The following is a 25412-nucleotide window of genomic DNA, read 5'->3' as shown; positions in this document are numbered from 1 at the left end:
GCTATTGTTGAGAACATGTAATAGACATCTGGAAAAGGTGGAGCAGTAGTGAGTACAAGAGCTGCCCGATTTTTTAATAGAAAGGGATGACCCAGTGATAAGACTGTGTAGTACAGGGACTCTTCATTTGTTCTGATCCACTGATAGAGAGCATCTCTCAATGCACTTGCTTCAGTATCTGGGAAGGGCACGGACCAAGCAGTTACGACTATAAATTCCTTTAAAAGTCTTCAACTCACCTAAGATAACTCTGATGTAACAGCCAAGGCAAAGCACCTGTAGTGTACAGAGGATATCTGGAAATAGTATAACACTTAACATTCAAATGAGTGTTCACACTGTGCTACAAAAAATAGGATCTCTATAGGAATGTAGCTACGTATGATCAATATTGACAAACGGAAAAGATTGATTACATTTGAATAGTGAGCACTATATGCAGCAGCTTTTTTTTGTAACCAAGCACATTTAATTCGTGTTAAACACCAATACAGAAGGCACAAGATATGTACATCACGATAGTGGCTGTATAGTTATGGTTAAGTTGCTGTTTCCATCGGAAGATCCCTTTTTGGGAGGCTTATAACTTTGCTACCCCTGGACGAATCCTCACCAAACTGTGCTAAGAAAGTATATGGCCCATTCTGAATTATTTTGCAAAGTTTGGTGAGGTTTGGTCCAGGGGGGGCAAAGTTATAGGGGGCAGTGCCAAAACTTCTTTTTTTCCCTTAGACATAATGGGAAAAAACTTTGCTCACGCCTAAAGGCCAAACCGCTGGACGGATTTACACCAAATTTGCGGCAGGGGCGGCCGTATTTTTTTTTAAATGCCCAAAACCTAAGGCAAAAAATGAGTGATATCTATGTCCGCTCTGCGGATGCACTTCCCTGTCCGTTCCGCGGAGAGGACACGGATTGGCCACGTGCTCTCCGATTGGCTGGGGTTAAGCGTGCAGTGCGTCAGATTTTCGAAGACACCCACCATATTGGATTCTCATCCCTTGTCCAGGAGAATCCAACCAGCTGTTTCTCCCCTCGGTGCCCGGGCGTTGAACAGGTGGTGGCTGGAGGGAGGTCACGGGAGCAGCAGCATGACTGTGGCTGTGCCACGATGAGTTATCACTCACACCAAGCCGGCTCTGTAGCCGCCCAAGGAAGGCAGGAGCTGCGGTAGTGCCGCAAGCAGGCGGGATTGGGCCGCGCTCCCCGGATCTCTCTTGTTTCCTTCACCCCGGTTTGACGGGGGCTCTGACGGCCCTGCGGGATGGAGGTGATGGTGTGCTTCAGGAGGACCCGGGTGGTGTTGGCCTGCGGGGACGGCTGTGCCACAATGAGTTTTCACTCACACAGAGCCAGCTCTGTAGCCACCTGAGGAAGGCAGGAGCCGCGGGAGTGCCGCACACAGGCGGGATCGGGCCGCGCTGCCCAGATCTCTCTTGTTTCCTCCCCCCGGTTTGGCTGTGGCTCTGATGTTTTCCAGCCTCATCCAACAGGCGGTTACTCGCTACCGGAAGACAAGGTGAGCCAGGGCCCACAACATGGCGCTGCCCGGGGAGTGGGCCATGGGGAGGGCCATGGGAGCTGGTAAGGGGCACAATAGTCCAGGGGTGGAGCGGGAAAGCCTGGGGAGCGAAGCTGGATGGGGCACAAGAAAGGCGAGGTGGGAGGTATTCGGCAGCCCCCAGTGCGGGAAGCAGAGCCCACAACTCCTTGGCAGCTGGATGGGAGGGGGCATGGTGATGAAGTTTGTGGGGAGCGCTGCAGGCCAGTAGGGAACAAAGTTCCACTACTTCTTTTTGTACACTTCGACCACTGGTTGCTGAAATAGTCATGTTAACCGACTTGCAACTATCTTTTTGTTTTGAAACTCTGACGAGTATTCGGTTTAAATTCTTCATCCCTCTGATTTTGAGGCAGACACTCGATTGCGCTAGGTGCAGCCAAGACATCCTGAACATCACTTGCCATAGGTGGCCAAGGGCCACTTCCCAATATGTTGTGGAATCATTTGGAAATAAGGTTTTTCAGTGACTGGACCGTACTGTTGAACTACATAATTCATCATTCATGGAAAAAGAAAGGGGGTGGACATAAAAAGGCAGCTTCCATTGATCCAGAACGTGAGGGAAAGGCATGGCCAGGCCACCACTCCTTACTATTTGTAGAAGGATCTTGGTTTTTGTTGTCTGTAGTGTACCCTGGTAAGGGCTGTTCATATCTGTTAACTGCGAGCTCCCAAATCGTTATTGAAGCGTAATCAGACTTCCATACAACCGGATTTCATTAAGCAGAGCCATAGCATAAGGCACAGAGTCTGTGTGTGCTTAAAGCAGACCAATCCAAATGGCTTGGGTGTTCCTTCTTTGTCCTTGTATATTTTTACTTTACTAAATGGCCCAGCCTGCAGGAATAGCTCGTAGAGGGTTTCCTCATTCCCTTTGCTTTCTAAGTTGCCCACAAAGACGGTCTTGTCTGTCTCATCCTGCTGGCTGCATATAGTGAAGCACATCCCTTGTCACTAGCTGCAAGCGCAAACTGCCAGGCGTCTAACTCTGTATAGAAAATCCCAGCATTGATGACTAGGCAGGGAGCTCTTTAAAGTCACTCAAGTTACCTTTTCTCTCCTTTGAAACGTGTGTACCTAAATCCAATCTATTTGCCAGACTATCGCACTGCCAGCCATTCAAAATTAGCCAGCTATCGCCAACCTCCCTGCCCTTTCTAATTATACCTCCCCACTCATCTTCCCCTCAAAGTGCTTTCCTCATCAAGCTGACAGCCCTGAGCAAACATATCCTTGCAAACACAGCTCTAATTTCCTTCCTTTCTCCCCATTGTTCTCCATATAACAATTCATAGCCATGTCTAGGTGCAGGCCCGGTGTGAGGGTTTAAGGTTTTTTCAATTGAAATGTTTTAGTGGTGCCTTGCGGCCCTGTGACTCTGGCAAACAAAGCATAATCACTTCTTTATGTGGTCATGTAGGGTTTCGTCAGTTGGCAGCCCACTGGCTGCCTTTCTTTGTTCTGTGGTGCTAAGTGCAGAGGCCAATACACCAGTCCCGCAATAATCTGTATTTACTCACATCTATCCCTCTTGCATTGCTTAATTGAAGATTTTGTCACTGAATGAAGCCTGGTGGTGGATCTTATTTTGTGCGCATATTCCCTGAAGAAGTGTCAGTCTGCATACTTGCATAATTGACTAGTACTGTAAGAGCATATCCTGCCCTCCCATTGTCTCGGGGAACATGCATCACAAATGATCCCGTGCTTTCACTCCATGGAATGTTTGAAATGCAGTACTTCGTAAAGTCAATATCCTCTGCTTTCTACCTTCTCAAATGTTGGAAAATGTCAGCACACGTGCACGCTATACTGCAATAACCGCGGTATACCGTCATTTCAAATGAAGGTTATCATACCGTCAGAAAATCAATATCGTGACATCCCTAACTGTAATGCGAGACCACCACCCTTTCCCGCCCAGCTCCTAAAATCTGGGGCTGTGCCAGGCAGGCAGGCAGAGTTGGGGAGCCTGGCTACGGGAAAAGCACAGTCCTGCCCCTTGGTTTGACATGTGTTGCTAGCCTCTGCTGTCTGAGGCACACTACCTGCCAGTTAGCTTGTGTGTGTGTTTGTTTACCTTGCACTGTGCCCAGCGGCCATGTGCTTCTGGTGTTTGTACATCCGCCCTCATGCTTGCATGTTGGGTCCGTACACTGCACCTGCACCTGCCTGTAGTTATGAAACAAAGGCGTGTCTTGTGCACTGACAATCCAGGTGCCCTTTCTCACACCCACACGCTGCACTGCACACGTTTTGAACATGCAGACATTTCGCTCATTTTCCTATAGCAGCGAAGGCGCCCATGGGGCTGGTTCGCTTCGCACGTAATCTGTGAAATGTGTTCCTTTGTCCAAAATCAAGACCAGACGCTGACTCGAAAAGGAACCTTTGCGTGGCATGCGTATCAGCATTTGACATCCGCATACTCTTCGAATTTGCATCTGAGCGCCTCATCCAAACACACACACGTGCTGTAGAAAACACATACGGAGACGCGTCGACGAAATCATATAAAGAAACACAACATTACACTCGTCACACTTATCAAATAATGTTTGGGGAGTTGAGGGGTGATAAGGATGGGATGGAATATGGCTGTCATAAGCAAAAACACGTGTTATCTAAAAAACATCCGTACACGACGAAAGCATGTAGCGGTGTACACCACGCTCACACAGTAAAGTGCACACGGACAACTACTTTACCCACTCTTGACATACACCGCGCCACTCAAAACACGCAGACACTTTCTTTTTGAAACTTGCATGTGCACTTCATCTGAACACGGACATGCGTTGAAAAACACACGCAGAAATGATGCCCACACATAGGAGTTAACGGAAAACACGTAGCATTAAAGACTGTGCACACGTGCTGTAGAAAACACGTAGCTGCAAAGACTGCACACACGCCCTGTATATAACACGTAGCTGCATAGACCATGCACACGCGTTGCAGAAAACATGTAGTTCGGAAGACTGCACACACGCAATGTAGATAACACGTAGCTGTGAGGACTGCGCACATGTGTTGCAGAAAACACATAGCTGCGTAGACCGCTCACAAGCTCTGTACATAACACGTAGCTGCGAAGAGCATGCACATGCGTTCCCGAGCCTACACGCGCCTTAGCCGAACATGCACATGCTTTGATGTAAAACACACAGAAGTGAGATGCATCTGAGCTCACACGCGCCTTATCTGAACACGCACACGCACTGTAGAAACACGTAGCTGCGAAGACCGCTCACACGCGTTGTGCAAAACACGTAGCTGCGAAGACCACGCAAACGTGTTGTGAAGTGAAGATGGGCCCTGTATGGAACCCCGCCTTCCCTTTCCACGGTGGCCATCTTGGTAAAAGATTTTCCTTCCCACACCGGGACACCGCAGGCACCCCTGGTTCCCACTTTGAGAACCTAGGGTGCTAATGGCCTTCATCCATTGAAAAGGACATTACGGTTACGTTGCACTAATAAAAACCTATGAAATTCAGTAAAAACAACTTTGTTAAAGGGACGTTATGGTTAAGTTGCCCTACTAAAAACCTGTGCAATTCACTAAAAAAAAAAACTTTGTTAAAGGGACGTTATGGTTAAGTTGCCCTACTAAAAACCTGTGCAATTCACTAAAAAAACTTTGTTAAAGGGACGTTATGGTTACAAATAAAACCAAAAAACTCCTGAAGTGTTATTTGTGATGTCATCTTTGAGGTCCTGGGTGTTAGTCTTAGCAGTGCATGGCGGTGGTGTGAGTTATGGTTGCTTAGCGTACCATAACTGGTGAATTTCAGGGGTTTTTCAGTTTTATTTGTAACCATAACATCCCTTTAACAATGTTTTTTTTGTGAATATATATATCTTCTGGGCACTGATGGACATCAGGCAGGGTGAGTAGCAATCTTCACATCCATAGAGTAAAAGGATCTGGACACCAAAGTAGTAGTAAAATTCCCGTCTTTATTGGTGCCTTGCAAACTGGCACAAAAGTTAAAAGGCCATAAATATGTGGCACTCCCAAAGTGTATAATAAAGATGCTTGTTGGGAACGTTAACGCGTTTCACGGCTCTACTCGCCGCTTGATCATATATATATATATATAGAGAGAGAAAACAATTGTTCTAATGTTCAGGATTTACATGAAAGACAAACAATGTTCAGATCAATCTTTATCTGATATACGTTTTTCTGTCACAAAACCATTTCTTGGTTCTTGCAGCTGTCAGAGGCTCAAAAGAGGGTGATTGGCACCAAGGCTGAAGGGAAACTAACATATAAAACATAGGGATTAACAGTGTTCCGCAGACAAGAACGTATAGGCTATATCTATAGAGAAGCTACAAATACAGTGAACAGCATGCTCAGTTCACACTTGGGATTTACACAAAATAGGGGCAGATTCTCCCACAGTATCAGGAGGAACTCTAGTCTTCTGAGCATGTTGTTATTACAATGCTTACCTCTGAATGTTCATGGAAATGAGCGGTGGGAGTGGCCTCTGTGTTTGGACTCTAAGGCATGAATATGGAAGCAATACTCACAAGGCAGGTACAGCAGGAATGGCACATTTACTGCCTTCTGAAACAGGAAGCAGCACAATGTTAACAAATATAGCCCAATATACAATACTGTGATGTGACAACTGAAAGGGAAGAGATTGCCTCCTGGAAAACCCACCATCCCAACTCTGGACAAAAGAATTGCACAAGAACAATAACACACACCTTCACAGAAATATCCAGGAAAGAATAGAAATGCATGTTTAGCAATGTTGAAGCTAGGATACACTAAGTAAGAACATAATCAAGAGGACTGGAAAACAAGGACAAGCGTATGGTGGACTAGGAAAATCAGACTGGAAAAAATGAAGTTGAATCAAAGAATTTAGGACTGAACTGCAGAAACTAGGAACTAACTCCATAGAGTAATGAACTGTAGGCAGGGAACAAGGGAACTGTGGGCAGAGAGAAAGAATGCACAGGTTAAGGGAGACCACAGACAGGGACAGGAGCAGGTTTTGGTAACAGCAGACACAGTAACAGAACTTAGTGGACAATCAAGGTTCAAAGCAGGGGGGTAGTAACATGCTCAGTGCAATAATAATGTGCTTCTGCAGGCTGCTGTTTACATACTGACACACCCTTTGCTGAAACAAAATTGTTAACAGCACCTGGGGAACCACCCTTTAAGGTCCTCTGCCTCCCCCTTCTCTGGATCTGTAGAAATTAAAAGCAGAACTGACCTTTAGGGCATCTGATGAATCTAGTTCTTAAACTCATACATAGAAATAGCCATACACTCACCTACTGTCAAAAGGTGCATTATGGTACATGTCGTTTGTGTACTACAAATACCAATAACTCCCCAGGGTTAAGTTACAATCGGAAATATGCATGAATATACTTCAAAGATGTATTTTGATAATTAATTGCAATCCACAGATGGTCCAAGCAGGTCTTCTACTGGTATTCACATGGCAGAATTGCAGGAGCAGTGTCCACAGAAGAGCAATCCGTTTAAGGGAATTTGCTGCTTGTTATTTAAAGGTCCCTTTGTCATTCAACCCCACGTTTTCTCAAAATAAACAGGTTACATTTACCTGGATGAACTTGGTTTCAGAGATGTGCAACAGTTTCATAAATGAAAATGTGTCCTGGTTAATGTAAACTGTAACAATCAAGCGGGTGGGCCACATCTTTTGCGATGCCCAGCAACAGAATTCAGCAGGTGTAGTGATTCGCCTCAATGGGTCAATTCTACACTGTTTAAAACATAGACTGGTTTACTCATATCTTCTATGAAGATTCAGATATTTAAAGCGTTCTTAGCACTATGAGAGCAATATTGACTGGTCAAGTCTTTGAAGTGTACTTTAGTCTGGTTCCATTTTAGCAGTTCCCAGAATTCCTCCTGGTACACAGAAGGATGCAGCAAGCCACACAAAAGACTCTGTGAGATGGACATTGTATCGCTCAACACACAGATGCTATTGTAAGCACATCCAAGATGCTTTGACAGACATATTTTGCAGCTGCTGATTGCTGTCATCTCTCAAAGAAATCGGGTATTTGCCTTTCTGGTTCAGGATCCATTGAGTGGGCACCACTAGTCATCTCAGGGCCACGTTTCTATACAGCTTGCTATGAGACAGGTAGCTTTGAGGCAGGGGAAGAATGCTCCAGCCTAGTCCTCTTCATGTAGCTGCAAGAAGGTTGGTGTGCACAAACACACACTGGCAGACCTGTGCCAAAGGAAAGTTGTTTGAAGAATGCAAAAAGTCAGAGTTTCCTAGCATAGTATCTTTCTTTGGCTTCTTATTCTATTGTGCTTCAGAATTTGTCCCCAACATCATTTTCTGTCTTTCAACAAGTTATGTGTGTGGAGCCTGGTTTTAAACGGCAATTTTGGGAGCCGAGTAGCAAATTTGTAAATTGCAATACTCAAATTGTATGCTTTCCCACCAAAAGTAGCATATGGCTACTTCATTCTCAAAATCTTCAGATTTGTGGTGTATAGGTTACAAAGAATCAGGCATCTAAAAAAGTTTTGAGGATTGTTTTAGATGTCCCGATTCTATTTAATGCTTAGGTCACCGTCCTCACAAAGGGCTCCTGAACATTTCATGGGGGGTGATGCACTGTTCATCCTCCTAGAATGAATTAGTGCTGGCTGAGTCTGAGTGACTAATACTATCGTATGTATAGACTATCAGCACTCACGTGTGTGCTGGTTCTAATTACACCACGACATGCCGCACATAATAAGCATGAGTGGTTCATAGCACGTCTTCCTAGGTTTTAGGGAAAGGGAAGTGCCCTTTCTATGCTAAGTGCACCCATCTTACGATCTGCATCTGTTAAAAACAAATCTACACAGAGATGTGATATTTTTTCTCACACAGAAGATTGCATTACATTTGTGAATTGCAATCTGCTTTTCCTGCAGTGGCGGAACAACCTTTCAAACTGGAAAGATGCACAATCGAGGAGGACTTTTTTTACAAAGTGGATATGATTGTGCACATCGAAGGCGTGCACATTGAGGCAGATTCTCTAAACCTTGTTTCACGCAGGCGGTTGATTGCAGTAGGGCATCCCATCACTATTGTGGAAAACGTTTCTGCCCGTATCACAAAGGACATCTGAATGAGTGCATTGTAAATGTGCACTTTCAGGTGCTCATTATAAACTCCTGTTTTCCGTAACAGTGCAATGGACAGGGTCAGTCGGGTGCTTCAGTGCATTTGAACGTGCATCCCAAAGTCACAAACATATTCCTTCATCTGCAAAAGTGTTGTAAACCATGCATGTGAGGTACAATTATTTGCATGCACGCATTATTTGCACGTGTTGTGTGAATGCTGGCAAACTTACATGGATCAGGTGTTTTTTCCAATTTGCTTATGGCTATTTTGTAAATTATCACAGAAGTGCCTATTTTTCGCACATACACAACTATGTGATAGATCCCAATTTGAGATGCAATTAAACGTTGTTTTTTTAACAAGTGTTTATCACGTAACAGCAAATTCAATAGCTTTATTTGAATATTTTGGGAGCGATTCATGGAATTATTTGTATGTAAAATAGGATACTTGCGTGCGCAACTGCGCACAAATCCGCCTTGGTCGATTCATGGAATCGAATGTGCTGTACTTTTCCTGGACTTGCGTGGAATTCACGCTGGATTGGCACGTCAGTGCCAGCCGTCTAGGGCCTTGCACGAGTCTCTATGAAGAGCGTGGGCGTTGTTTGTACAGAGGGTTGGCAAGGGGCTGAAACACCAAAAAAGGGGAAGAACATGCAAACAAGTGGGCATTCCGAGTGACGGTCTGCAGGACGTCCATTGCACGCCCACAATTGGGTGGCACAAAATGAATTCAAGGATTCGATCGTGCAACCTCTCGGCTGGGAAATGGCCACGCAAGTCCTTCATATGACCCCCAACCAAAGGCAGGTGTAAGTACACTTGCATCGAGGATTTGTAGTGCAGAGGTGGGGTTGCATTGTGGATTTCAGGGTGTGTGTACTGAATCATGGTTCTGATGTAACTTAGGGTGTGCCTAAGCAGTGTATCGGGGTGCAGGAACTGTTTACGGGGGTTAGCACGAAGATTTCAGACCAAGTTCTGATTTATCGTACACAGGTTGACGGTGTGCCGGGAACAGTTCTCCAGGTCGCCGAGATGGAGGGCTACTTGCGGGGTACTCCATGCACTTTTTGAAGGGTGTGTATATTCACACCTTGGGGAGCGCGCAAATGTAGCTTATCTGTCTGTTTATGCTTTGCGTGTGGGCGTGTCAGGGGTGTTCCGGCTGCTACTTGCAAATATGTTTACTTTGCGTGAATAATTCGATGAATACATGGTGCACGCATTTTTTATTCTGCGTGCAGTCTCGCAAACATCATTCTCGGTGCGCAGCCCTTGCCGGATTTCTGCGCACATTTCCATGGATCGGGCCCTTTGTCTTGAAAATGGCATTTGCTTAGTGTGAGTTTCAAGGTTTGGTCAGGAGAAATATCTTTAACACTAACAAATTAAACTTTAGGTAGACTATTTTTGATCTGCTTTTGTTTTGTTACTCAGTCCGAACAAAGTTGTATTGTAAGCTACCCCTAGTGAATTTTAAACTACCCTTTCGCACCCTGACAAAATAACGTGTCTTTATTTTGGCACACCAGAATGTAATCTTCTGAACTGTCATTCGAACAGCGTCTTCTTTTCCACTTAAAGAAAAGGGTTGTTGCTCAAATAAATCCCTTGTCAACGTGTCTTTGTATGGATGGTCCGCATGAATCATTAAGCATAATAGGATCAGACGATGTCCCCATACTGAGAGCTGGCATGTTTCAGGTGAATTAGAGGTGTCAGCGAAACTTTCCATATTACAACCTCGACTCTGGTAAGGTTTGCAAAGGTTAAGATGATGTTGAAAGGGACTTGTCATTTTTCTCCAAGCAAAACAGGATGTGCGCCCAGGGCTTGATGGAATTACACCTAACAGAGGGATAATGAGGCATGCAATATCTGTCCAGTGATGGCAAATAAAAGAACTGACAAAGAACACGCACAGAAACAGAAATCCAAGTTCAGCTATGACACATTTCAGAGAATAACCTCTTCATACCCCGTTGGACTGTAAGAAACAACTATTTATTCACAGTTTATGGATTACTACATAAGTACAATTTTATTAGCTGTTGACAAAGACATATGTCCCATTGCATATGAAAATAAATAACATAGAAATGTTATTCTAGCATTTACCTTTCATCATTTACAAAGTATGCTGCATTTCCTGTATGCCCACATATGTGTGTTCTTTTTATTCATAATTGAATGAATTGATAAGCAGCTGCACAAATGTCACTGATGGTGAGGAATGAGACAGATTCAGATTGGCAGAGACTCAGAATGCTAAAAAAAAAAGGTGGACATCACATTTATGGACTGGGGTATCATTCTGAGCAGTGGTTTAGACCTGTTGTAAAGTTCATGCCCTCCTTACTGCAGATGAATCATCACAATCATGTGGACACCCTGAGGGCAATGCACTCCCTTGATGATGTCAATATGGTGTTGCTGCAGAGTTGGTGGAGTTGCTGCAGAGTTACTGCAGTCTGAGCAGTCTCTGCAGCGATGGCGGCTCTGGCCCCCTCCTTGCACCTCGACCCACAGTTAGGAGTAGATTCCTTGAGCAGACTGAGGAGTGGTAACCTGAGACAAGAAGGCCTGACATCCACGTAAAAACTGGACGTTGCCTTGGAGCATATGTGCCATCATTCATATACAACGGCACCAACAACGGCAATCCCGTATTTACAAGGTACGCAGAGTAAACAAGATCAACAGTACGTAACTGACTACTCAAACATGTTTTCATTTGAAACATCGGATAACATAAAATCGGGGCCGGGATAGGCATCAGCCCCTCCTACCTTGACTTCCTTCACCGAGGCTGAGATGGCCCACGATGCCGTTTCCACGGCGGGCACGAGCGCTGCTCCGCTTGCGCTGGTCTCTGGGGTGGTGACTGGGGGGACGGTGGGGGAAGGATGGGGGGCCCCCTTGGCACACACAGGCTCTGGATGCCTGGGTGGGGCTTGCCCCTCCGCTCACAGTGGTGGGGGTGTGGGGTCTCCTCACAGTGACGCGCTGCCTCTGCCCCCATCCACTGCGGGGCAGGAAAAGCCGACGCTGATGCCTCTAAAGATGTCCACACCCCCAGGTTTGAACGGGGGTGTGGGCCTGCAAACAGCACTTGAAGATGGGGGAAAAGAGCCCCATAGAGTCATTACCCTCAAGCAAAAACTTGAACAGTTTAAACATAGCACCTCCTTCTTCCACCCAAGAGGCTGGAGGGCAAACTGAGATGGAAATTTCACCCATAAACCAGCCTGCACACACGCTCGAAACTCACCCGATGTTAGCCATGGCAGAACTGGAGATCCTCCCGGAAGACCTGACCATGTCTGATTCATCGTGCAGAGCAATGAGTACCTCATATTCTACGGATGATGAGATCTACAGCTCACCAACTCAAAAAGATATGCAAAAAGAAATCCTAAACCAAGAAAGAAAACCACATTTGCCCAACAACGTGGAACCAAAACTAGTACCACCTGAAACAAGGAAGCAAAACTGCCTGACATTGGGGAGACCTACCAAAAGAAAGAGAAAAGCGAACTCCAAACCACCTAAGCCTCTACGTCAGCGCTCAAAACTGAGCAAGGAAACTGAACCTAAAGGTCCAAATTCGACCATCCAATTTGACCAAATAAAGAAAATGGGCTGCAAATTGACAAAGACATTGGAGGGGCTAGCATGAATAAGGCTTGTTTAAAAAAATCGGCCCATTAGACAATTTCTTCCACAAACAATCAAAAACACCAACAGCGTCAAACAACATGTCTGACGCGGAACTCCTAGAAGGTGCTGAGATCCCATTTTTGAGACTACCATCGACCCGACATCAAGAGGATGGAACAAAACCAAATGCCAAGGAACAACATAAGAAAACACATATATTTGAAACAGCAACTCCGATTAGATGGCACTTTGGAAAACCAACGGAGCAGTCCAACTCAAACAACAGTGACCGGGCAAAAAAAAACTGAGCTATATAATGATGGTACTCGGCCCAGAGATTTACAAGACCAAATCATTCCAACAAGTGGCCAAATAAACAAAATTAAACTGGACAGGAGAAGCAAACAGGAAAATCAGAGTCTTACAGCTTCATCAGACAAATTAGGAGGCCCAACACAGATGTCGGCTCCACCAAAATTGTGCACAAACATCCAAACTTTTCTGACCAATTGTAGAGATATCGGCATGGAAAACTCAGCGGTGGACGCTAAATTTGTGCTGACCCTGCAAGAAGCTCCCGAGGGAAAAAACAAAATGGTAACAACCCTTACACCAGAAAACCATGAAACACCAGCTAAAAACAAAAGACTTAGCTCAGTCCAACTACCTGCCAAAGAATCACCAAGCAAAAAATCGGACCTGTTGTCAATAATGTCCCCAGTAACCATAGCTTTGGCACCCTTTGGTAAACTTTATGAGTCTATCAATGATACAGTAAAGGACCACACAACCATGGTCACCTATATGCAAACCAAAATCACATTCCTGGAAGGCTAACTTATGTCACTAGAAGCTTACAAACAAAACACCAGTGAGTGGGGAATTCAAACCGACAAACACAACACGAAAAAAGTAAGGTCGCTGGCGACACAAACAGACCAACATGCGAATCTTACCAGAATAAACGGGGCAGAAGACCAACTTAGACCTCCCACCAAGACCCCTTGTGTGGATCTTACTCAATAAAACAAGAAGGATACACAAGTTAAACACCCATAGACAAATCTCAGATCCTGTCAAAACTGCAAAAGGAAGCAGCAATTCAAACATGCCAAATCCATACAGAAGGACCAACGGGATCAAGCCACAATACAAACACAGTGGCGAAAGGAGGGAAAATAAAGATGGATGGTAACTCTGCAATTTCACGACTTCAACATTAATATTTAAACTGGCCAAATCTAGCAACCAACGAAGAACATATGAGGGACCCAGGGTACAACAAACGACCAAACAACAAACATTGAAATGTTCAACGAAGATTCCCAGGCATGAAGAAAACAACAAACTTAAGTACCAAAGGGAAACTAGAGCCTTTGAAAAAACAAAACTCAGAATTGGGGAAATCGAGGACCCAGCTCAAACCCACAAGCAATCTGATCCAGATAACAACCCGCGAAGACATAAGGACGCATCGATCACAGACTTATTGGACATCATCCAATATCCGACAGAAGATGCAGAAAATGCGCCACTTGATAAGAAAGAAGAAGACACCCAGCTGAGGGCTCCAAGAGAAACCTTTAGTAAACCAATAACAAAGTCAAAGCTAAAAACGGCAACACCTGATTCTCCAAGGTTCCTAAATCTAGAGGAGAAACTCAAAAACACAACAAACCACAAGTGGCGAAACAACCAAACACAGTTGAGGCACCAAGAAGAGTCCAGAGGTTATCCTGAAAGAAATAGAAACATAAAGGAAAATCCAAATTGGGTTAAAAACAGCTATATTAGACAAACGGAGCAGCTCCTTAACAAACCCAGAAGACCAAGAACTCTGGAAAACCTCACATCCGACCGCGAGCTGTCAGAGCCCCGCCACAACAACAACAGGAGTGGCTCAAGACGCAATACAAGAATGGTGTCAAACAAATACAATCAACAAAAAACACATTTTTATAAAGAACCAACAAGATACAGCAGGGAGGCTAAACATACTCCCGAGCATACTGTATGGCAAAGGAAAATAATTACTAAGAGGGAAGAAACATCATATGCTTCCAGAGAAACAAAAAGAGCACAAATGACGAGAACCAAGAGGACAACAAATACCCCCTCTTTCAAACTAGAAAAAATACTCAAAGAAGGAGGAAAAGTCAAAATGAAGCTCTTAACCCACATCAAAAACCTGAAATCCCTTAAAACGGATGATATAGACATCATTGAATTAACAGACAACACCCACCTGACAGAGTCTACCTCCACATATCATCACTACGGGTGAGATGCAAGCTTTCTGGAGCTACAGACCAACTACGAGCAATGGGCTATGATTTGAGCCCAACATAGTCTACAAGAAGTACCGAAGAAGGAACATGGGATAGATCTACAAGGAAAAGTTCCAAAGAAGTAGCTCGCCAACAGGAGAAAGTGTGGTTTTATAAAACCGACACAAAGGACTGCTCGCACCATAGAGTAAACAAGGATCACAAGCTCCAAAGAATCCAGCTACGCTCTGATAACTAGGACCAAGAAAAGGTAATTAAGTTGACTCATGGACTTCAGAGTGAAAGAGGCTCTGAAAGAGAAAATAAAAGAACCTCAAGACACACCCCACCGTTGAGAAGAACGGAGTACAAGAAAATATTTACCTCCAGAGGGAATACCAACGTCGGAAGGAGAATTATAAAAATTTCAACACTGATGAGTACGAAAACACAAACATCAATGAAGATCATCTTCCCCAAGGGCCTCTGCAAAACTGGAACATCACCATTAGCAAGGAACTACCAAATCTAAAATCAGTCAAACTAAACCAATACAATGAGCAGATTCAAAAGGAGAGGGAACAAAAAAGTTGGGATTGGTTACTGGAAACGTTTGCCTATCCAAGATCCTAGCAATGAAAAAAGTCCACAGAACCAAAACGAATCCAAACAGAGCCACTTACAACAGAGCTAAAAACCAACACAATAACTCTGGGATCCTGGAACATGTGAGGCTTTTCTCACCTCACTGAACCAGGTGAAGTAAATTTAGGAACTTATGATCTGCTATGTCTACAAGAGACTTGGTTGCTCGACTCTTCTACTCTGGATGGTTTTGAGATAATTACCTCTCCTGCCACCAAAGGCTCAAAGGGGAGACAAGCAGCAGGCCAGCTGATTGGAATACGATCAGGCAGTGGCTATAAGCTCGAATCTATAGCCAGGAGAGACACATCTTCCTTGGCCATAACAATCTCGGGAAACCAACCACACACAGTAGAGATGAGAAAGACCAAAGCCCTCCTATTGTTAATCACTACATATTGGAACCCAAAAGCTCAATCCGACAAAACCTTCTTAAATGAACTTGAACGTATTATCAATGAAGCAACAGACAAAGAGAACATAGGTCAAACTGTGATATGCAGAGATATGAACGCAACATGCCCACGCTCCACAAAATACCAGGGAAAGAAAGCCAACGACTTAGCATCCAATGAGCCTTATTTCAACAACAAGATTACAGCGGCAGCCCAGAGAGGAACCAAGCTAGACCAGCTTCTATTATCCCGAGATCTCTATAATCTTCAAATCACAAGGTCAAAAGAAAACTATCCGATCTTGAGTTGGGAACAGGAAGGCTTGAGAGCTAATATCGACCACATCCACCTCTCAAGATCAATTCTAGCGCTAACCTCCAATCTTGAGGTCAAAAGAACCACTAAAAGTGATCATAACATCTTACAAACAGGCTGGGAGATACCATCAACACCCTCACCTCACTACATGGAGCACTAGATACAATCAGCAAAACAGGGTACAAGCCTAAAACTGCCTAGCACAGCAATAACAAACGTTGCAGCTCAATACCACAGAGATAAAGGGGCTATAACATCTACCTCGGACCTGGGAAAACGGGTCTACAGACCGTTACTACAACCATACTTGCACTTAAGAAAGATGAAATATACGCAAATCACAACTCACTTACATTCCAGGAACGATCTGCTGGTTGAAAAAAGAAGATCCATGAGACAAGCAATAAGAACGGCCAAGAAATGGCCAACCACAAAGAATAAACTAGCTGCAAACAAGGCAAATGAGAAATTCAGATCTCAAGGTGAGTGAAACAAGGCTGCCCGTTAGCACCTGCATTATACAATGCCTACATGGGTGATATTGGGCAACACGAGGCCAACCTAAGGATCTTCCCGCCTAAATTAGGCAATGACAAAATCAGCCACCTGCTCTACCAGATGATATTATCCTGCTCGACCACACGGCAATTGAGCTCCAGCATAGACTAGACGGGCTACCAGAATACACAAGGGCAAACGACCTGGAAATTAATGCCAAAAAAACAAAAATCTTAATCCTGGAAAACATTGTAAACAAAAAGAATCTGCAAGATGGTTCATTGAGGGGAAAAGGTGGAAAAAGTGACATCTTTCACATATGTAGGAGTGACCATCAACCGTAGCCAGCAAGAAATCCAGGAAACGCTTTGGGTTAAAACAAAACTCTTGACAGCACAAGCAAAGAAAGTCGACAGAAAATACGGTCGATTCTCAATGCAAGCGGCAATCAATTTTTACAAAGCTAAAGCTACACCGGCCATTTTATATGGCACAGAAGCAATGCCTGCTATAACAGACAGTATCTGGTCAAGACTGGAAGGTTGTTTTTTTTTTGGAAAAGAACACTAAAACACCAATAGGGTCGATAAGAAGCGAACTAACTTTGGTCTCCCTCAAAGCGACAGTTATGCTAAACGGCTTGATACAGTACCAGAAAACCAGAATCTCAAAACATAAAATATACAAATTAATCAGAGAGGAAAACAAACGAAACAAGATGCTGACAGCCTGGGCCAAGAAAAACAACAAACTACTCCAAGAAAGTGGAAGGTCGGAGACTGAGCTAGAAGAAAACCCCTACAAAACAAAATCCAGACTAAAAATCTGGGACTGGATTCAAACTCTTCAAGACGCAGCTAAAAACAAACTCACTCAGCATCTCCCATTAAACTTACAAAAAGTCAATGAACCAATTGAATACATGTTAAATGAAAGGAATTCAATCAACTTTCCTAAGAATTTTCTTAAACCTCCTAAAAACTAACGAGATACTTGCAATTCGAGGAATCTCTAAAAACAGCACATGTCGCTTTTGCAAGATTGAAGAAACTGTGCAAACCTTATTACATCTGCTCCTATCATGTAGAGGAACCACATCAAATAGACAAACTCACATGGGCCATCTATTTAAAAATGTCTTTACCTTAAACGAACAACACTGGTGGGACCATTTGATGAGCGGCAAAACGATGAAATCAGTGATTGCAGTGGTAAAACATTTTAACAGTCTCCATCAGGATACATTAATCACAAACGCAACGGAAGAAGAACCCAAACAGTAAAGGAGTGAAGCATGACAAGATTCTTTTAGCAAAAGAATTTAAGGACATAAAATCAGAAATGTACACACATCTTGTAAAAATGGCAATGAACAGTTAAACCAAGAATAATTAAAAAAAATATATATATGGTGTCATGTAACCTGGTTTTGATCCCTAGAGTGGCGATTTTGTGATCAGGATTCCTGCGTTAAGCGCAATATAGATACCATTTTTAAAAAAATCAACAAAAAATCGACGCATTGCAAAGTTCCCCAAAAGACACTGCAGAAACATTTACAATTCATTTCGTGTCATTTCCTCCTCATGCTGTCTATAAAACAGAATAACAGCAGAAACAGGACGTGAACTCATGTTGTTTTGCTGCCTCATCCTTCAGTGAAAAGTGACACAAATAAGTTGAAGGCATCTGCGTATTCCTGGTCAGCTCCAAGGATTTGTTTGTATTTTTTTTTTTTTAGCAAATGCAAATATGTCCACATCTGCCCAGCTTCGTAGACCACACAGATTATATACTCTGGAGACTTTGCTAATAAAACATTGGAGAGCCTGCACCAGCTTCTCCCACCTGTGACAAAAAGCACTATTTTGTGGTAGATATCCTTCAACGAATGTCTACCAGTTATGCTATTGAAGAATACTTTTAGATGTTTGCTAAGTTTATTCATTGTGCAGAAATGAGTGAATAGTGAATGACCAGGTAGGTAATAACAGTATATGTTTTTTGTTCTTTTCCAGCCTCTCAGATGAAAAACCAACTACAAAACAGAAATTTGCAAGGACGGTCGAGGCTGCAATCCATAACTTGTGATAGAAGGAGCGAGCTAGACTTGGCGGAGAAGGCCCAACTGCCCTGAGCAACCATCTCTCTGCCCTTAATGGAAGGACCGGACAGATCAAGGGCAAATCTAATATGCTAAACACAAAAGGAACTTAAATTAACTGAAATGAAATAGGGATAAAGATGCGTCTGGGGAAGGGATTAATGTTCTTATTGTAAAAATTGAAATGCAATTAAATCAATTCATAAATAAATAAATAAATAAATAACGGTATAATAAACAAGACCTTAACAGTGTTTGGGTACTTACTTTCAAATCACTCTTCAAACAGTATTTGGATACACATTTTCAGCTCACACTTCATCAGCACACTTTGGGATTTAGAGATATCTGGGCACTTCAATGTCATTCAAATAGTATCTTGCTACCATGCTGTTATTGCCGGTGAGAATATCCTCAAAAGATTGATCATTGTGAAGCATTATAATTGCACAGTTTTGATCAGATACGGCTACTAAAAGTCCAGATCGTCTATGTTCAAATGCTTTTATGAGAACATCAATTCTCCAAAAGAACTCTATGACCTAGAGAGACAGCAGAAGACCTAGGATTGTTATTCCCCGTTGAACATTTTTTAGCTGACCATGAACACGCACATGGTCACTGATATAAGAAGGTGTATATCTTCAAATGTTTCCATCCAGATAGCTTCATAATTGTACACTACTGTTAATGCTGCTTCTCCCAGAACAGTCATACGTGTGGGACATACAACATTGGTTTGGGTGTGTATGACTTTGATGAACCTGCAGTGGGATCTAGGACAATGGTAGATTGCACAGAATGCCAGACTCTTGGAAATAGAGTGCTGCCTTTTCTATGTTGGGGCACACCTTGTATTTGCTGTATTATTTCCTATGCATTATTGTATTATCCTACCACATTTCTTGCACTAACATAAATGTTTGTTCTTATCTTTTATAGATGAAGGCAATACATAGGCATGGGAAAAAACAGTTTCACAACCATCTAATATCCTGCATTTCTACTACTTATGGTTTAACTTGTCTTTTGTTTAGCTCTGGGAAGAAGAGATTCATGTGGTTTTATCTTGCATCAATAAAGAACAGATCATTCGAACTGCAGTTCACTCTGTGAGAAGCATTTCGTGAGAGAGGAGGCTGCTTAATTGAATCGCATGCACGTGCAGGGAAAGGGACTTTAGAATAGGGGAGAGTAGTATAAGAGTAGATGCACTAATAAGGTAGGGCTCTCGATAGTGAAATTAGAGGATTACGGTGGAATTGTGAACATGGTTCTTGGTGCAAGGTGATATAAAAAACCGACAGAGCCACATGCTCCAAAATCGACAAACACTGGGCCTGATTTACAATCATGCCTATTTTGTGTCATTTTTTGGTTTAGTAGAATATAACATCTCACGCATTGACCGATAACTTCTTTTAGAGCAGTAGAAAGAAAAATCCCACAAATTGATAACAGCTTTTTCAGGTGCAGACGATTATGAAATCCCACACACACTCAGGCATTATATTTTGCAGTAAGAGAACACAACATAACACATTTTGACCCATGAACAATCGGCAGAGAAGAATATCGCATACATTGATAAGATGTGTTTTTGTAGCAGAACACGAAATAACATAGTGACAATTGACATGATATTTTGACACAGGAACATTTTAAATAGCAAACTCTTAGACATATTTTATGGGAGCAGTGCAATGCAAAATCGCACACATTGTCGACTGCTTTTGGGTTCAGGAGAATACAAGACACGCACCCACATCAATCAGTGATTTATTCATGTAGGATAATACAGAAACAAGACCAATTGCTATAATGCTTTAAATTAGATGAAACATATTGACATACTTCTTTACTATAGGAGAACACAACATGGCTTGGACATGAACAAACGTGTTTTTGGGTGCAGGAGAATACACATATAACACACTGGAGAAAAGTCTTTTATTACATGGGATCAGAGAATCAAAAACCACAGAAACTGACTCATGATGTTGTGGTACAAATGAATAGGAGTTCACAAACATTCCACTAGGCCCAATTTATTGGCAGAGACAACTACAGATCGCAGATACTGAAATGTTATTTTTGGGTGCAGGACAATACGAAATAGCAAGCATTCAACACACGACAATGTACATATATTATTGATCTACTGGTGCAGGATAATCACACGCATTGACACATTGTAGTTGTACAGGAGATTACAAAATAACACACATTGGCACATAATGTAGTCATATTGGATAATTCTGAAATCACACATGTAAATCAACAATTCATTGGAAAAGGTGAATATAAATCAAATTGATCTACCTGTTTTTGTTAGGTGGAGGAAAACATGAAAATACAAAATCAAATGATTTCTATTGGTGCAGGAGAATACACAATCACGCTCATGGGACTGTGTGTTGTTTATAGGAGAATGCATATTCACACGCATTGACCCATGATTTATTGGTGCATGAGAGTATCATTTATGCAAATTGATATATGCTTTATTGCAAAAGAGGCAAATAAAACATCACGCAAATGGGCATGTTATTTAGTGTCATGACCCAGGATGATTGTTCCTGGAGAATAAGGATACACACACTAAGAAGCTATAGATGTCTGACTTCTAAAGAGTTCAACCAAGGTTTTCAATGATAGCCAGTTGTATTGAATCTGCATCTAGCCGACATTCTGGCCTACAACAGTACATGTGTTTGTCCTAGCTAATTTGTTGTTGGTTCATGTGGGTGTTGTTTGCGTGCTGAGGACCCTCTTTTACAAAAACATAATGGACCTACAGAGAACATTTAACTCCATGGGATGCTACTGTAACATGAACATTAACAAAACATATACATGTACAGTTGTTTTTAGGTGGCTACAAGTTGTATCATTTGCTGTCTTATATGTATCTGGACATGCAGTTTGTGCAAAGTCATCATTACCCAGAATCAGGATTTGAGTACTGTACTACCTGTTATTAAGGCTTTGAAAGGTAAGGTCACACCTGTCATGGTTTAGAGGACCCAAATATGAAATTTATTTTTGAGGATGCCCTTGGACAAAATGGCTTCCCCTAGTGTACGCTTACACACGAGATCATGTTGAACTTGGAGTTGAGTACATACAAGGCTATGGTGAATTCTACATGTCTTAGATTTGCCTTTGGTCTAACTATGGATGACTCGGTTACTATCTTCTATCCTCTCGTTAAAGTATGCAGGTGAGAAAGTCTAATTGATAGAATGGCCACACAGTATGAATTAAAGGTGACACCCTTGACTTTGGCGTGCCATACCATTGGGTCAGTGTCAGCACCTTAACCCATTTGGGTTTCACAGATGTATGTGAATGCATGACAGGAACATGGATTCAGAACTTAGATTGTAAGCATGTTTCATCTCTCTCTACACAATCCATGAGTTGTGTGACTTGCTCTTGATGCCCTTATCCCAGTGATACATCAGGGATCCTATAGTAAAAGAAAGACAAAGGGGGTTCATGCTGTTTTGCTGAGGAATACCACCCATATTAATGTAAACAGGAGGGAGAAGAAAAATAGAAAGGCCTCACGAATGTGTGAACTCTTTGCATGGAGTTCAATTGGAAACCATCATGCATGTGTTATTTGAATGTGTGAGACTAACAGAGACAATATTACATTTAGTTTCGTCAATTTAGAAGGATTAGTATGTTCGATAAGCTAGGGATGTACTCCTGTATTTATAAAATGGTCCTTCCAATCTGATATGTTCTAATCTGGTAAAATTTATGGAGCAATGTGTTGCCATTACAAATTATATCTTCATGGTACGACATAATAAGGCTGATATATGCATGCTGAATGCTTCTTCTATATGATGACCTTTGGTTCATTGCCGGTGCAGTCGATATATCAGCTAATTGATGTTCTCGGCATTTTAATTTATTGTGACTAACTAATAAACCAACTAACTGTTGGTTTTGAAGCTTTTCTCTATGCAAGTATTATTGCTCATTTTATCTACACAATCTATGAGGATGAGGTAGTGGAGAAGAAGATAAGGCAGATAAGATCAGTGATGAAAGCAATTAAGGAAAATTGGGCAGTTAAGATCTGTTAGTGTGTCACAGATCTTTGAATGTCAGTAGAGTGAGTAGGCATTCCAGATCCTGAGGGTGAGAGTAGCAGAAAGACATATGGGTGGTTGGTTAAGTAATAAGGGGAAATGTAATGGAAATAGATGAAGTTCATTCTTTTTTGATTGATAGTTGGGCTGTTGTGTTGGATTGGGATGAACTTGATGTGTTGGAATGTGGATGACAGGAAAGGAAGAGAAGTGAATGTAGTAAAGGCAGATTATGATGGAGCGGACAGCCATGCAATGGTACTATAAGGGATAAGAGTATTAGTGGAAGGAATAGAAGGAACGTGGAGAGTTAGGGGGTGGATGGATTTGCAGTAGGAGTAAGATGGGTTGAGGGGGAGAGGTTGGAACAATCAAGAGTATTGCGTGCATGTCATTAGGCAATCAAAGATATGATGTGCAAGGCAAGTGAAAAAGACAATGCTTTAGTTGAACATACACAATAGACAATTAGGGATAGTGAGCACAGTAGTAGGTAATGTGGTGGACGGTTTGCAAGCGAATATCTAAGCACACACATACACATAGACGTTATTGGTGTAAGAGAAAACATAATCACAGACATTCACCTCAAATGTTTTGGAGCAGTACAATGTGAAATAACACCCATTGACACATGTGAACTTGAAGATGCATATTCACCTATAAACTACAGACCCTGCCATTGGCCCATGTTTACTGGTGCAGGTGATTGCAGAATGACATATGTTGACACACATTGACAAAGGTTACCTTAGCAGCAAGGAATACAAAATAAACAAATTAAACATACCGACTAAGGAATTATTAGTATAGGAGGATATAAAATCATGGACATTGTATCATGATTATTCAGGTGCAGTAGAATGTAAAAATCACAAAAATGAACTGCAATGAAATAACTTCTGTTGCACATAAATAAAAGGTTGAGTAGTAGATACACCTCCTACTCAGCCTCCACATCTCTACAAATCCCCATTGATCATTAAAGATTAAACAGGCACCAGTAAGAGATTTACTCCCTGCACCTTTTGTGTGAATGTGGACAAGGGAAGGCTGTACTCTCAGCAGGGGTGTGAATCTAAGCCAGCAGCAACCCAAAGAGCAATAGTGCAACGGTTCCACATTAAAATAACGTCCTATCAATGTTCTTTAAAACCTACATACTTTAATTAAACCAATCAGTTATACAAATGACAAAAAACATATATATTAAAAACCAACCCAAGTAAAAGACGACAGAATATTCAGAACATAAATTTCGAAGCAATCTGGATACATGTTCAGAGTTGAAAAAAGGCAAGAAACACAAGAATATTGTTAAAAAAAAGTTTTGAAGGAAAAAGATGTAGAAGTAGCTTTACCCAGTCAATAGGATCCCAAACACAGGGCCAGCGGGACAGGGTAACTTGAAAGTACCTGATTCTAACATTAGGCAGTTTGATGTTGTTGGATCATACTTTGAGGGTCTGTAGATGGGTTGGACCAGGTTTGGGTGTATCAACTTGACTTGGGCATATGGTATTCTTGCAGCCGATCATTTTCTTTCCTGTTTTACCTCTCCGTGCTGCTTAAATCCCTGTTTAAATCCCTCACACACACCTTCACACCATGAACATGCACACACGCTCACATTGGACACCCACATATTGCATGCACACCCTCTCAGATGACATTTGTTAAAGGGACAGCATGGTTAAATTGCAGTAATAATAACCCATGAAATTAATTTAAAACGTTTTTAAAGGGACTTTATGGTAACATGTAAAACTGAAAACAGAAATTCGTCAGTTATGCTAAGCTAAGCAACCATAACTCGCGCCACCACCATGCACAGCTAAGACTTACACCAAGGACATCAATGTTGATATCATGATGAGATGATATGTCCTGGGTGTAGTGGTTGTTCACAACCGTTTAAGATGTCCTAAAGGCTCGGGCAGTCAAGCTTCAATTTACTCAGTCAGGGATGGTACTGAGTCACTTTGTATGATTGTATACAGATTTTATAATGAATTGGAGCAGTCTTGTCGGTGATTATCAAGATGGGCGTTCACAGAGATCTTTCACTTTGATCAGTCATATTGATGCAATGGTACACTGGCCCACAGGTTTATACAACAAGAGACTATTGGCAGAGCTCATCAAATAAAATATATACTTTGTGATCACCACACATGCCTGAAAAAGACCCATGTTGAGTCGAAACATGTGTCGGCTGTGTGTATTGATCAATCACCAACCAATATTAAGTGACAAGACTGCTCCTATGCTTTGTGAAATCTTTATACAATCATACAAAGAGTCATTACTTCAATGAACCAACGCCCGGGTGACAATGGTTCTTCAACATAAAATCACTCTATCCCTCGCCAAGACAAATACTTTCATAAGTTCAGCACAGTGATCTGCAAATTCTAGTTCTCTACACACATTGTAACCTTCCCCAGTTTAACCACAAACAGCATGCCACAAAACTTCCACTGCTTCCAATCCAATAGTTCCATTCCATGATTTTCAGCATACACCTTCAGTGACTGAATCAAAGAATCTCCCAAAATCCACACACTATGCTTCCTCAAAGCCATAGACATCTTCACTGTACACAACAAACAAAACTCGTCCTACCCTCTCTTCCTGCGCACCACACCAAGGAAACATGATTGTCTAATACCCACAGTCCCCTGTCCACGCCAGGCATTC

The sequence above is a fragment of the Ambystoma mexicanum genome, chromosome 6q (genome assembly GCF_040938575.1).
Source record: "Ambystoma mexicanum isolate Mex_15411 chromosome 6q, UKY_AmexF1_1, whole genome shotgun sequence".
Classification (NCBI taxonomy): Eukaryota; Metazoa; Chordata; class Amphibia; order Caudata; family Ambystomatidae; genus Ambystoma; species Ambystoma mexicanum.
This window is presented reverse-complemented; position numbering follows the sequence as displayed.